The following is a 13,587-nucleotide window of genomic DNA, read 5'->3' as shown; positions in this document are numbered from 1 at the left end:
GAGTGTAAACTACACCACAGTTATAACACACTAGTGGGAAATAACAGTTTCGCGACCGTCAGGGCAAGTAATATATACGAGTTAAATGACCTGTTTTAGCAATCGCGGAAATGGTCACTGTTTGAGCGTCTTTTTCATCTATGACGTGGCTCTGTGGGTCGCGGAACAACCTATATCAACGACCGATTTTAACTGTCAAGCTGTTATCAATCGTAGATATACATTTTAATATTAAAAAAAATAGATTCAGATTACCTGACTGAATCCGTCTGAACCTCAAATCTCAAATGGAGCTCAAGTAGAAAGCAAATTAAACTCATATGAGAATTCAAATAAAAACCAAATCAAACTCAAATGAGAACCAAATCAAACTCAAATTAAACTTGCACACAAATAGTAGAAAAAAGGAACAAGTCTTGAGTTCAATATAAGTTCTTACAACAAGAAAAGTAACTAAGTTCTGATATTTAGTTACAAAATGATAAACTAAGAAACGATTGATTAGACAGCAAAACGATAAACTCCGATGATGCTGAACTTAGCATATACTTCATAATAATGCACATGTACATCAAAAATAAGTTTCACCATCAGCTGATTAATGTGGGAGGTCACAATACTATATAAAATGTTTATAAAAAAGAAAAACCATATCATATGCACATTATCAAAGATTGAAATGGAACAACCATATATAAATGGGTTGCATGGCCCAATATACTGGTGTTTGTAATCTAGAATGCAGTTTACAGTAGTTTGAGTGCTTGCTTGAATTCAATTGAACGAATACTGCTAAAATCTACAATTGGAACTTAATTCCTGATCCACATGCTTCTGAATTTTGATATACACCAATCTGACTTGGTAAGAAGTGAAAATACTACACGAAGAAGTATCACTCTTACTGGTAGAATAATCTGAAACATCAATAAATCATATTTATGGGAATAGATAGAAAGACGTATACTAGTGAAAATACATAGAAAGACGTATACTAGTTGTGAAGTAATCTTCATATGTGGCAGCCTTGGTAAAGCAGGGCACCGATATCTGCAAACAAAACAAAAAAAATAATTATTAAATCATTTTCCAGTTCACAAACAAACGTCAAAACCTAGATTATGCACCAGCAGTTAAGATCAAAGGCTGCACGAACATAAAAGATAACCCCAAGACGTCTATACAAACTAATTACTGTAAAGCCTAAGCGTATCAAAATCGAAGATGCGTAGCAAGCCTTTAGGTCCCTAACAACCAATAAGTGAAATGTGATAGCATCACAACATACAATATAACATATAAGGTGATGGACATTCGAGACAGGGTGCAAAGTTATTAGCCCGTTATAGATACAGGCACACTATCTGGTAAGTATGAGACAGCTTGGGGAATCCATGGGGGACTCCACCCAAAGAGCAAAATGCATTGCTGCTGTAATGGGAAATTACTCTCCCTCATTGCACTTTCTCGCAAGTTAAAGGATGTATTAACTCAGCATGGGGCAAGGAAAAGAAGATGAATCCAGTGTTCTATGTAGATTTAACTAACATATGGTTCACACACATAAGAACTCACATATATGATTTTTATACCAAGATATAAAATAAAGATCTAAACGATTAAATGAAGTACGGGAAAAAATGTTACCAGCAGTAACAAACACATCTGTTGAGCTCTACAAACACGAATAGCCAATTCTTTTTATATAATTTTGCAAATTGTTTACAACCCCATTGATAGCCAACCGTACCCTGCAAACATGAATAGCATAGAGACCCAATAGTTAGAATCATGTACATAATCAAAATCAATCAAAATCTAAGCCACTCATCCATTCTAACCAACTGCAACAACTTACATTTATCGTTGTTTTCTTGTTCCAAATCTTCCCTGATTCCTTATTCAGAGTTTCATTTTGAGACAAACCAAACCTCCTAATCATTCCTAAACTCTTTTAAGTCTTCAACATTACAACCTTCCTACTCACACTTTAACCAGCAAGCTTCTCTTCTTGGCTATTTTGTTTTCAAATATATTACATTAATAAAAGTTATATTGATGATGACTGGTAAACATGGTAAAATCATAGAGAATTTGTGTTTCGTTACACTGTTGAGTTAAGATAAAGGTCCTTCAAATTCATTTTTGAGCTCATTGTTTGTGTTATCCAAATCAAAGAATGACTGCAAAAGAAACATGGATCAGATTATATCATCAAGGAAATCCAGGCTACAAAAATCGAATACAAGTAAATTAAGAACAAATACTCACTTGTGACTTTCATTTGTATAGAAGAACGATCAAACAAGTCAGCAGTTTGATCAATCATATAGACCTGCAAAGCAAACACAAACGCAATGAAACCATTATTATTTATGTGAAGTAAACATCTAATATTAGGTAGAAAGTATTTTGCAAGGCATGAATACGCTACTTCAGTATTATACAAGGCGAGAGTACTTTAAAGTATAAAGTCTTCAACATAGTGTAACACCCAAAATTTGGATCACGGATCAATCCAAAATTCTAGGTGTTACGGTCGGGTACCGAACTTAAATCTATATCCTTCGCTTATATTATACATTTTCAATTTGATAAACAGGATTTAAATAGTCTCATTAAGTGTAAATCTCATCCTCACAAGTCTAATGTTCAGAGGCAAAAAATTAAAGGAAAGCTAATAAGTACGCAGTAAAAATATGAACAAAAAAGGTCGCAAAAACGCGTTACTGACAGCCTGCTTTGGCAAGGCTCTACATACTTCGTTAAGAGTCGAAATTCAGAGATTGAACCCAATTTAAAAACTAGAACGAACAAACTTTCATATGCTTCTTAAAAATCCAGATTCCAAGTCTAAATGTTCGGCCAAAGGTGTGCGCAAAGTAGGTCACAGGACTGCAGTCTAGCAGTTTCCAGATGTGACGTACTGGAAGTCGAGGGTCATAAATCCTAAACTTTCAGTCGAAACACTAAGCCCTTTTAACTCATTGTAGAGGAGATATAGATCAACATTTTATGTCAAGGAAGTTCCCTCTAAATCCCTTCCCATTGACGACAGTTTCGCAGACAACAGGGTGCAAGTTCAGGTTGTCAAAAAAACGAAGTTTTCAAGTGTAATATTCAAATTTGCTTGCAAAAGACATCCATTATAAACTAAATCCTTAGAAATGTATAAGAATAAACTTCTAAGACAATAACTCATGTGTCTAAGTATTCAACGTTCACTCTCTTAAATAAAGACAACAAAGTTCATGAAAATAAAACAAGAAGCAAAGCACGATTAGACTAGTTCATGGAAACTAGTTTTTGTACCACATTGAGAATATGAAAAACATTATACTTACATGGCACCACCACCACCTGGACCGAATACTTTGAATAAAGATATTGCAGTTGATGAAATTCCATTTACAGCTCCTCTTCGGCACTGGGACTGTTATCAACTTAGTTATAAACCCATCTAATGTAACAGTTAAAAAGCCGGGATAAAATGAAAACAAGGGTGAGATGAACCCATCTAATGTAAGATGAAAAACCCAGTGAAAATAAATGTATTGTAGTCATTTAGAACCCAAAGACTCAACCTCCATGCCTACAACAACCAATATTAGTCATTCAGTTGTTCTAATAGACCCATCATCAAGTCAATAACAACATTCTCGAAAAACATCTTGTTCAAAACAGAAAAATCAACAACTCTGTAAATCAAATTTTCAAAACCCTTATAAAATTAATGGGTTTTTCCAAATCATCCATGCTAGTAAGAACCGGAAGTCTTTACTTAACCATCAAAACTAAAATTACTAAAATTTATTTAAAATCCCTAAAGCTTGGTAACTGATTAATTATCTGCACAAATTGAAATTAAGTAAATCTTCACGATGATATAAGTGCATATAGAGAGATACGAAATCAGAAAGTTAAATACAAAGAAATTAGTAATTAATGCTTTTCAAAAATAAGCTCAGCAAAGATGAAACTAAGACCTTCAGGATTCATAGAAATACTAAATCAGACAACGAAACACAAGGAAACCCAACACAAATAATATCAACTCAAAATAAAAAGAAAAATCAATGAAAAAAATTCTACAAGTTCAAATTCTACAGCAAAATAAAAACAAAAATCAATGAAAAAATTCTACAAATTAAATTTCTCCAGTTAGGGAATTACATCAGTTGGCCATCGAAATCAGTTAGCCATATTTCTTCGTTTCACAAGAACACAAGTAACAAGTTCTTAGTTTTAGAAAATGAATCGAAAAATAAAAACCGAAAAAGGATTCTGATCTTTTGTTTCCTCTTCGATTCAAACTATGGTTTTTCAGATCTGGGTGTTTTTATTGAGAGGTAAACGGAAATTTAATTCTAGGATTTTTTTATTTTGAGCAGATAAACTTCATTATAAGTTATCGGGTCTGCAGATTTGAAGACAGAAAGATAAGGGAAAGGGGAAAAGAGGTGTTTTTGGGTTTGCAGAGTTGAAGAGAGAAAAGGATGAGTTGAGAAAGAGAAAAGGGGAAAGAGAAGATAAGGATATCCTATTGTGGCCTGGAAATCGTGTCACATAATAAACTAGGTCCACTGGTCGTGGGTGTGGGTCATGTTACAGGATTAAAATATTAATTAATCAACGACCAACTTTAGCTGCTCCTGAATTTTTTCGTTTTTATGTTTTCGGTCCGCGAGTTATAACCCCAGAGGTGTCACTATCCATCCATAAAAAACCCATCAAAACAAAAGTAACACAAAAACTCCATCAAAACAAAAGTAACATAAAAATCCCAAAGAATTTTGATGAAACCAATTTTGAAATTTGGGGTTTTTCTATCACTTTCTAAAAATTTGGAGGTTTTTGTATCAATTTTGTTTAAGATGGAGTTTTAATTGATCCCAACATTTGAACGGGGGTTTTTGTACCACAAGTTTGGTCACCTTGGGTTTTTATGACTAGTTATGTTTTTTATATGAAGGACTGTTTTGACCGGTCCACGGTCAATGGACTGCCATTGAGGATCGGAGATGTGGGTTAAAAAAAACCATTTTCCACTAGTGACACAAACCCTTTTCTCTCCTAATTATCATTTGTTCCTGTGTTAATCTCTTGATAGGTGGTAGTAGTGGACTGGATTTTGGGGTGGAGTTACCTGATTTGGGTGTGAAAGGGCTAGAAACTGTAGTAGTAGTGTGAATAGGTTTAGGGGGGAATGGAGATGTTGAAGACTGGAATGGCCTTGTGTTGGAAAATGAATTGGTAAATGATATCTGGAATGGCCTTGAAGGATTAGATTGTTGAACACGTTTTTGCTCTTGCATCCTTTCTAATAAAAAGGCTTGTAAAAGTGTTGAGGGATGAAACACCAACATAAAGTTTTTTTATTTCAGCCTTCAATCCACTGATGAAACTCATTACAAAGTATTGCTCATTCAAATGGGGGTTACTACTTAACATAAGAGCCATGCGACATTCAAACTGTTCAAAGTACTCTTCTACAGTAGTAATTTGGCACAATTTATTAAAGCTGCCTATGAAATTTTCATCCACAAGATTTTCAAATCTAGCACAAACACCATCAGCTAATTCTCTCCAAGACAAAAAAGGTTTTCCAATTTGAAAGTTAAGGAACCATTTATCAGCTTTACCTTCTAAGTATATGGAAGCAACACTGACCTTTTGATTCTCCTGTGTTGTGAATGTGGAATCATCTCTCACTTTTTTGTACCCACCGTGGATTTTCTCCACCGAATCAAGGAAATCGAGCTTTGGAGTACGTTGTTGTCTAATATACGATGTTTCACCTGGAAAAATATGACCAAATTGATTATTACCTCCTAGTAGTGGGAATCCATGCGTAGCCAAAATTCATGCATCTCCATTGTTGTGATGTGAAGAACGAGAAGCTTGAATCAGCTCTGCCATTTGACTGGATAGTAATTTCAAACTTTCGTTCGTCTGCTCTTGATAGGCCTTCGTATTAGTTGATTGCTCATCTAATTGTTGACTCACCTTTGTTACTTTAGTATCTAGATCCTCGAATTTAGATAAATTTTGTCTATGGAAATCAAACAATTCTTTGAGTGTAAAATTGTTGGTACCCATGGTTGAAGAAATAATTGCTCTGATGCCAAATGTACTTTTCTCAGTACAAATTACAATCAAGATCCGGTAAGGAGGAGTGTATTAGAGTTAAGCAGGGAAGATTAGACGAATTAAGAGAGGAAACTACACGAATTGAGAAGAAGAGATGAAGATAATCTGTTTCAGGTGAACACATCCGTAAAAATAAGTTCATTAATCATGCTTATTACAGGTTAAATGCCAACTAACCAGAAGCCCTAAAATCAACCACTCTAAAATAGACAAGCGGCAACATCTGCTAGGCCAGCCAACCCTCTAAATGGACCAACGACTAACAGATACATAGGCACCCAGAATAGTGCTCAGGAAAACTCAGGTACATAACAATAAAATAATAATAACATAGTGAAACCGTGAGGGGTGGGCCCATACGGCTAGCCGACCGTCCATGCCGCCGGTTTTGGCCGTCCCTCCCCTCCTTTTCCTTTTTTGTTTTTTTATTATTATTATTTAGGATTTCCTCTTTCCAGAACATCCTCTTTCTATCAAAACTCCTTGATTTCCATATCTTACTCCCATGGACCATATGGTTAGCAAAGTGAGTGGTCCCGTAACCATTATATTTTTATACCATGAGAAATATTAAAATAATATTATTTTAATATTTTTAATTGTTGGTCTTTCAACCGAAATTAAGAGTTTCAGTTAAACTCAGATTCTTAATAAAAGGACCAAATAATGCTCGATGGACCATCAGAAAATACCAAAATTCTCATGATTGGTCCGCAGACAGTATGGCCACACGGGAATGCCACCATGACTGGTCATGGTTGGCCACTTGGCTTGCAAAAGCCGGTCCCATCTCCTTGGATGATTTTTGAATTAATTCATCATCAAAGCCCATATTTGGTTCAAACTCTTTCCTGCAGCTGGGAAGATCATCCATTCACCATTAGATGGTCCCATGACCACCAAGGTCCGGTTCCACACCCCTTGGTTGGTCTCCCCTGTCTCCATAATTAGGTTTTATTATCTAATGCTCAAGTACTATTTTAATAATGATTAAACAACAATCAATCATACTTTCACCAATTGCTCTGCAACAGACTTTGGTGAATGCTCAGTCAAGCGCCTAGATAGTACATAGTCAGTCCATCACCTCATGTGTTGGTCCCTGTCTCATTCATTAGTTGATTCTCAGCTAATCATCCATTGATGGGTTTTGAACCAAATATTCAGTCTAACATAATTTTGAACAGGTTCAAAGATCAATATTTTAATATTGATCCAGCCAGCCATCAATATTTTAATTAATTAAATAATATTCGGTCCAGCTACCGGATGTTTTGATTAATATTTTATTTGGTCATCCTATCAATTATTCATTGATCTAGCAATACTTGCTTTGACTAGCAATATCTGTTTTGACCATCAATTACTCCATCCGTCAATACCCTAATTGCTCCAGCTAACAATGTGTTGGCTCGGCCTACCAGGTTCAGAACCGGCCCTGTCACTTCTGATAATATTGATTCAACTATCAACTGCTCTGCAAATCAATATTTTTCATGTTGATTCACTTATCAACATTCGAGAATTTCTTATTGATCCAGTTATCAGTATTTTATTGGTTCATCAACCAACATTTTGGTTCGTCAGTCGACCATTATTTTAATATTATATTATTTCCTTGTCATTCGACTGACCCATGACACATGGATCGAGATGAACCTTCTATGATCATTCAACAATGATTATTTTATACGAATTTCTGTCAAGTTCTCAACACGCCAACATAATTATTTATGATTGATCCAGCAATCTCATTATATCACATCTAAGTCATTCAACTATCGTTACTGCTTCAGCTAGCATAATGATATGACGCGGTCATCAGTGACCTTATTCAACGTCCATGGTCCACGGAGCATGTTGCTATTACAGCAAGCACTTCATGTTTCTTCCATCATGACCTTGAACCATGAACTATTCAGTTCATCGATTAAGACTCATAGTCCTAGGTAAAAGATTGACCACACATATAAAATACATGTGCAAAGCAGATTTACACATGAGATATCAATTCATGTCACATGGGGGGATATCACTAGGGTTTTAGTCTGGCGTTGTACAATACGTGTGATGTGAGGCACATCCGCGATGAGAACTGCGAGTAAGTACTGCTGACATTTAAGGAGTAAATGGAATATTGGATGATCAATCAACCAAGTCTTCTACGCAAAGTGGAAGTGGTTTTTGCACGTTCTTCGACTTCTTCATTCTTCCACTTCCTTCAACTGTCACCACTTACAGGAGATCGATGTGCTGCAATAAATAGGTTTCTGGACCTTTGATTTGAAAACGGAAGAGTCAACGTAAGAAAACCTACGGCAGGCAGTTATCAAACACTTACAGAGAATTTCTCTCGTCTACACAAAGAATTCATCTTCATAGCAGTTCAACACATCACATCATAAATCGATTAATCTGCATCGATCTCCACACAATCTCAGCTTCCCTCCTTACACACCGACCCTTCTCCTTCTCTTGTGACCGAATTGAACATGGAACAACCATTGTCTTGGTTTAGGCCAGGATTCTACAGATTAATTTCTCGAACTCAAAGTACTTCCGTGCAATACATTTGTTTAAAGGTTCAGAAGATTTGCTTCAGCGAGCACCGACCTCCTCCTCCACTTTTTACCAGAAAACCAGCAGGTCGTTTTTTGCCCGCAAACACTAAGAAATCTAAATGCATATAAGTTTCCAGCAGTGATGAAAAACCGAAACCACCCAATTTAATTTAACCAATCAAGATGGACGGAATGTGCAGCCCGATTTATAAGGTGTGCACAAATTTGGACTCTTCTGACTACTAATCTAATCTTTTAACTTATCAAGCAGTTGCGCAGCCATAACTCCTGCATGGAAACTGTCTATCTGTAAGAGATTTTGTAATAGCTACTTCTAATGGAAAACAATAATAAATCGTAATATATTATCGTTAATTACAAATACATACATTTAATTTAGTCATAAAAATTACTCTAAAGTAAACAGAACACCATTTTTTCCCTTATTTTTGTTATAAACGGCAGTTTATTATGTAGATGTCCATTTTAATGGAACCCTATTACTTGGATATCAAGAATGTAAACTCTATAAATAAAGTCCTAAACCTTTGTATTCTACACAGATGAATGAAATTTCTTTCTCTCTTCTTCCCCTCTACTTTGTATTTCGTTCTCTATATTTTCTGTTTACAAGACGATATTACGCACGTTGTTGTACCAACTGACGCAACCAACTTACCCATGAAAACGGAGAAGGTATTCACATTCATGTCCAACCTTCTCTCTTGGTTAATTTTTTTTTCTTTGGAATTTATTTTCTAATAAATTTTTTATGGTGTTTGTCATAGGGTTGCCGGTGCCATACCATATGAAACTACTGACGGGAGTTCGTGCACGAGCATGAAAGAAACAACTTTGTGAACATTATGCTACTGTTCGTTGTTGTTTTTTTTTTTTTTTTGCTTTGGTTGATCCTTTTGGTCACTTTTTTTTAAAGCTAGTAATTTTAATTTTTTTCTTTTAAAATCAATGACTCGATGTGTAGTGGATCAGAGGATGAATGCCTTTATCCATCAATATAAGAGGAGGTTCTTTTTGCCGGTGTATTATACATCATCCATTACTCCATCTTATGGATTTTATGTAACTTCGCAACCCACATGCTATATTTTAAAAGTTCTTATCCTTTTTGGGTGTAATTAAAATTCATTGATTAGTACAAAAAGACATAGTCTATATTCATGGGACCTGGGCGATCAACTTTGTCAAAAGGTTCAATTTCCTTTGTACTCTAATCTTTTCGTATAGAGAAAGAAAAAACAAATCCATCAAAAGTTGGTTTACAGTCTCTATTTTTTTCGTGAAATTGGTGATATTGCAAGTTACCTTTACGGTAACTAATCCCGTGCATGGTTGAAAAATCTACGGTCAATTGAATTTGATATCTTTTGTCCATTAGACAAAGATCATGTGATTTATGGTTTCTATTTATTTTATTTGCAAGAAACCATTCGTCAGCTACAAAGTTGACTATGCGAAACTGAAAACGATAATATTGTTTTTATTATTATTTGTCGATACAATTTTATTAATTGTACAAACCAATTGATATTGATTTTCCCCCATCAATTTTCTACGATGAGATGTAAAAGTTGGCATTCTAAGAACTTTTAGACAAAATTAATTATTGATTTCTATTCCCTCAAAGAAATCTGCATCAACCAAAAAGTAGATTTTTCTCTACAAATAATACGATAATGATTTCTTTATTCTTCTCAAAAGAATCATTTAAACCAACTGGAATTAGATTTTTCTATGGATCCTAAAAGGATGAGATTGGTTATTACGTATTCACAATTGCAAACACCAATTGCTGCATTCCTAACGGATATTGAACAAATTTTCCTTCTTCCTAATATTAATATCCTAAATTAAGACTGTTCAAACTGATGTTGAGATACGGTAGGACATAAAATATCAATGGGTGCGCACCCGGCTTGTTAGACAAAATTAATAGTCCTTGTAGTGACTATATGGATCTTAGTTTAATTTTCTTTTGATAAAAGAAAGTGTCCTAACTTCAATCGAAACCATTGTCTCACTGGCTCTTGTGGATACGAAATTATAGGAGATTTCTTTGCATATTTTTAATACTTTTGGTTTTGACATATCATCTTTATTTTATTTTATTTTTCTTTGTGTTCCAAAAGTAATCCATCGATGATAGTATATATGTATGTCTATTAAGACTACATTTGTTTTTATATCGAAAAACATATTTCATAAATAAGATGAAAATATTTCGGCCATAATCAGGGGGAGACTACAGAATACCAGATGTTGGTGTTCATTAACTTAAAAAGTTATATTTCTCTCCCATGATGATTGATGAGTGCCAAATATTGTATATATTTATCCCTTTTTGTTGGCATTTTAACTCATCTTTTGTGCATTAATTCTACATTTTATCCCATATTCTGTATTTTCATTGTTTTCAAGAATAAATATTTTTATTAATTAATTCTGCATTTTTAGGTAGTAAATAAAGTTCGGATGAGTCGCGGAGCGAAAAGAGCAGAAAAGTAGTGAAAAGCCGGGAGAAATTACGCAAGGAAGCCGCGAAGAATGGTGCGCACAACCTCATTTTCTACACACAAAAGCGCCTCCGTTCTCAGCCATCAGATCATTTCTCAGAAGCATCCGACGGTCGCTCCTTCATAGAGCATCAAAATCTGAAGTCTCTGCCGAGCACCACAGCGCTGAAATTCCAAGCCTTCAGATTAGATGGTAGTTGAATCCAACGGTTGCTCCTTTGCTGTTCATCAAAGTTTGATATCCCCGCCTTACACTACAGCACCTAACCTAATCTAGCACCGTTCGTTTCGTTGTATCCCTTCATCCGACGGTCGCTCCCCGCTTGCCTCCGCATCACCGTCCGATCTACCTACCAGCTCCACATCACACGGCTTAGTCTCGCTGAACATCAAAAATCGATGAACTCGCCTCACACCCAAGTGCCGAACACCCTAGACCTCAAACAAACGCACCCTTCCCCTTTCTCCATCGAACCCATACTCTCCTCCATCACCCTCCTCTGCAGAAACCACCGTACACCACCACCTTCTCCACCTCTGTCACCACCATCTCTACCACCTCACCTCTGCAGCGCCATCACGTCTTCACCATCATCACCCGACACCACACCATCCCCCTAGCCGAGTTGCTTTAACTCCTCTCACCAACTGACCTAGGTGAGGGTTGATAAAACACCTCGAATTAGGGAGAAATTGACGCAATTGGAGGCAGAGAAGGACCGAGAGGGAAGAAAAGAGGCATGGGTCACCACCAATTCAGCGAATTTGGTGAGCAATTTCGGAATTGAAAAGAATACCTAATTTCTAATTTTAGGGTTTGAAAAATTTGGGTAATTGTATGCTATAAATAGAGAGTGTGTAGAGCAATTTGAAGGTGTTCTTGGACTAGCCAAGTTACCACCCAATTTGGGTTAGGCTCACTTTTAATTTTTTGATTTAATTTTCAACTGTTAGTGCAATTAGGTTTATGTTAGTTTAATTTTAATGTTTGGTAATTTCTAGTTCTATGTTGGGATTAGCCTGCATCCAGAACTGCTAAGTTCTGTTAATTTTCATGTCCTGTTAAATGTTCAATTTCAGCTCAATTTAATTTCATGTTCATTATGTTCTGTTAAGGTTTTCATGTTAATGTTCCATTTTAGTTTCACTGCATATGTTAAAAGTGTTATTTTCCTGTTAGTGTGCTCATGTTAAATGTATATGTTTCAATTTATTGTTTTCAATTCCTGTTAGTGTTGTTTACTGTTAATGTGTGATGTTCTTGTTTACATGTTATCCTCATTGCTTTGTCACTGTTAATTTGAAGGAATGCTAGGCTAGATACATCTGTGAAGCTTTGAACTAATTGTGCAATGGCAAGAAATCAGTGCTCATAGCAAGCTGATTTTCTTGCCATTCTTGTTGTATGCTTAGGTTGTAGTGTTGGTTGTGCATTGGGAGAAACTAGTGCTTATAGCAAGCTAGTTCTCTTCCATTCTTTTAGTATACCTCCTGTTTGCCTGTATGCTGCCTTAGTATTGCTTCATGTCAGTTTCTCCACAACCCTGCCCTTGGCCTTAAGCCTTGGTTCATCTCATTTTGTTTTGCTTTTGTGCATTGTTTTGTTTTCTGCTGTTTAGTTCTTTCATTGCTTTGCATTGTTTGTTTCCCCTGCTGCTATTTCTTTTCCTGTTAATTGCTTCCTTTTTTTCTCTTGGCCTTGTGCTGCTGTGCAGCACTTGTGCTGCTGCTACTTCTTTTCCTGTTGTGCACTTGCCTTGCTGTGCACTTTCATCCACTTCTGCTGCATTGCCAGTTCTTCCCTACTGCAGCTCCTGCATCAGACAACACTGCTGCCTCCTGTATCATCTGAACTTCTGCAGCTGCTGCTGCCACCCCACTTCTGTAGCTGTTGTCTGCTGCAGCTCTTCTGCTGCCACTCCCAAGCTGTTGCAGTTGCCCTGCTGCCACTTCCACTGCTGCCAAGGTTGCTGCCAAGGTTGCTGCTGCTGTTGCAGCTGCCCTTTTGCTGTTGCTGTTTTCTTTTACTGCCTTTGATTGCTTGTACATTCTGCTGCTTTTTGCTTGCACTGCTCTGTGGCTTAGGTCTTTGCCACTGTGCTGTTTTCCTTTGGCTGCTGCTGTTGCAGCTGATGTTGCTGTTGCCCCCCTTGCAGTTGCCCTTCTGTTGCTGCTGTAGCTGTTGTCTGCTGCAGCTCCACTGCTGCTTCCTCCCCCAAAGGCCAAGCTCAGACCCCATCCAACTGAACCAAAGCCCAGTTGTTTAACCCAAAGGCCTAGTTCAATAGCCAAGCCCAATTCAGTCAACTGTGGGCTTAACCAAAGCCCAGTTGTTTAAGACC

General features: G+C 36.5%; 1 long non-coding RNA gene across 6 annotated transcripts; it reads right to left on the bottom strand.

Moving 5' to 3' along the window:
• Positions 1-567: 567 nt before the first annotated feature.
• LOC113333662 lies at positions 568-4,528 on the bottom strand. Of its 6 annotated transcripts, XR_003352189.1 has the most exons (7): positions 4,174-4,528; positions 3,537-3,592; positions 3,345-3,433; positions 2,272-2,335; positions 1,859-2,183; positions 1,648-1,751; positions 568-1,050 (listed from the first exon to the last, which is right to left on the bottom strand). It is a non-coding gene; the product is annotated as an uncharacterized LOC113333662 (long non-coding RNA). The 6 variants fall into 6 exon arrangements; XR_003352187.1 differs by having other exon boundaries at positions 1,859-2,015; positions 2,109-2,183; positions 3,345-4,528; XR_003352186.1 differs by having other exon boundaries at positions 3,537-4,528.
• Between the last annotated feature and the right edge of the window lie 9,059 nt (positions 4,529-13,587).

Source organism: Papaver somniferum, unplaced genomic scaffold, assembly GCF_003573695.1.
Source record: "Papaver somniferum cultivar HN1 unplaced genomic scaffold, ASM357369v1 unplaced-scaffold_133, whole genome shotgun sequence".
Classification (NCBI taxonomy): domain Eukaryota; kingdom Viridiplantae; phylum Streptophyta; class Magnoliopsida; order Ranunculales; family Papaveraceae; genus Papaver; species Papaver somniferum.
This window is presented reverse-complemented; position numbering and strand designations above follow the sequence as displayed.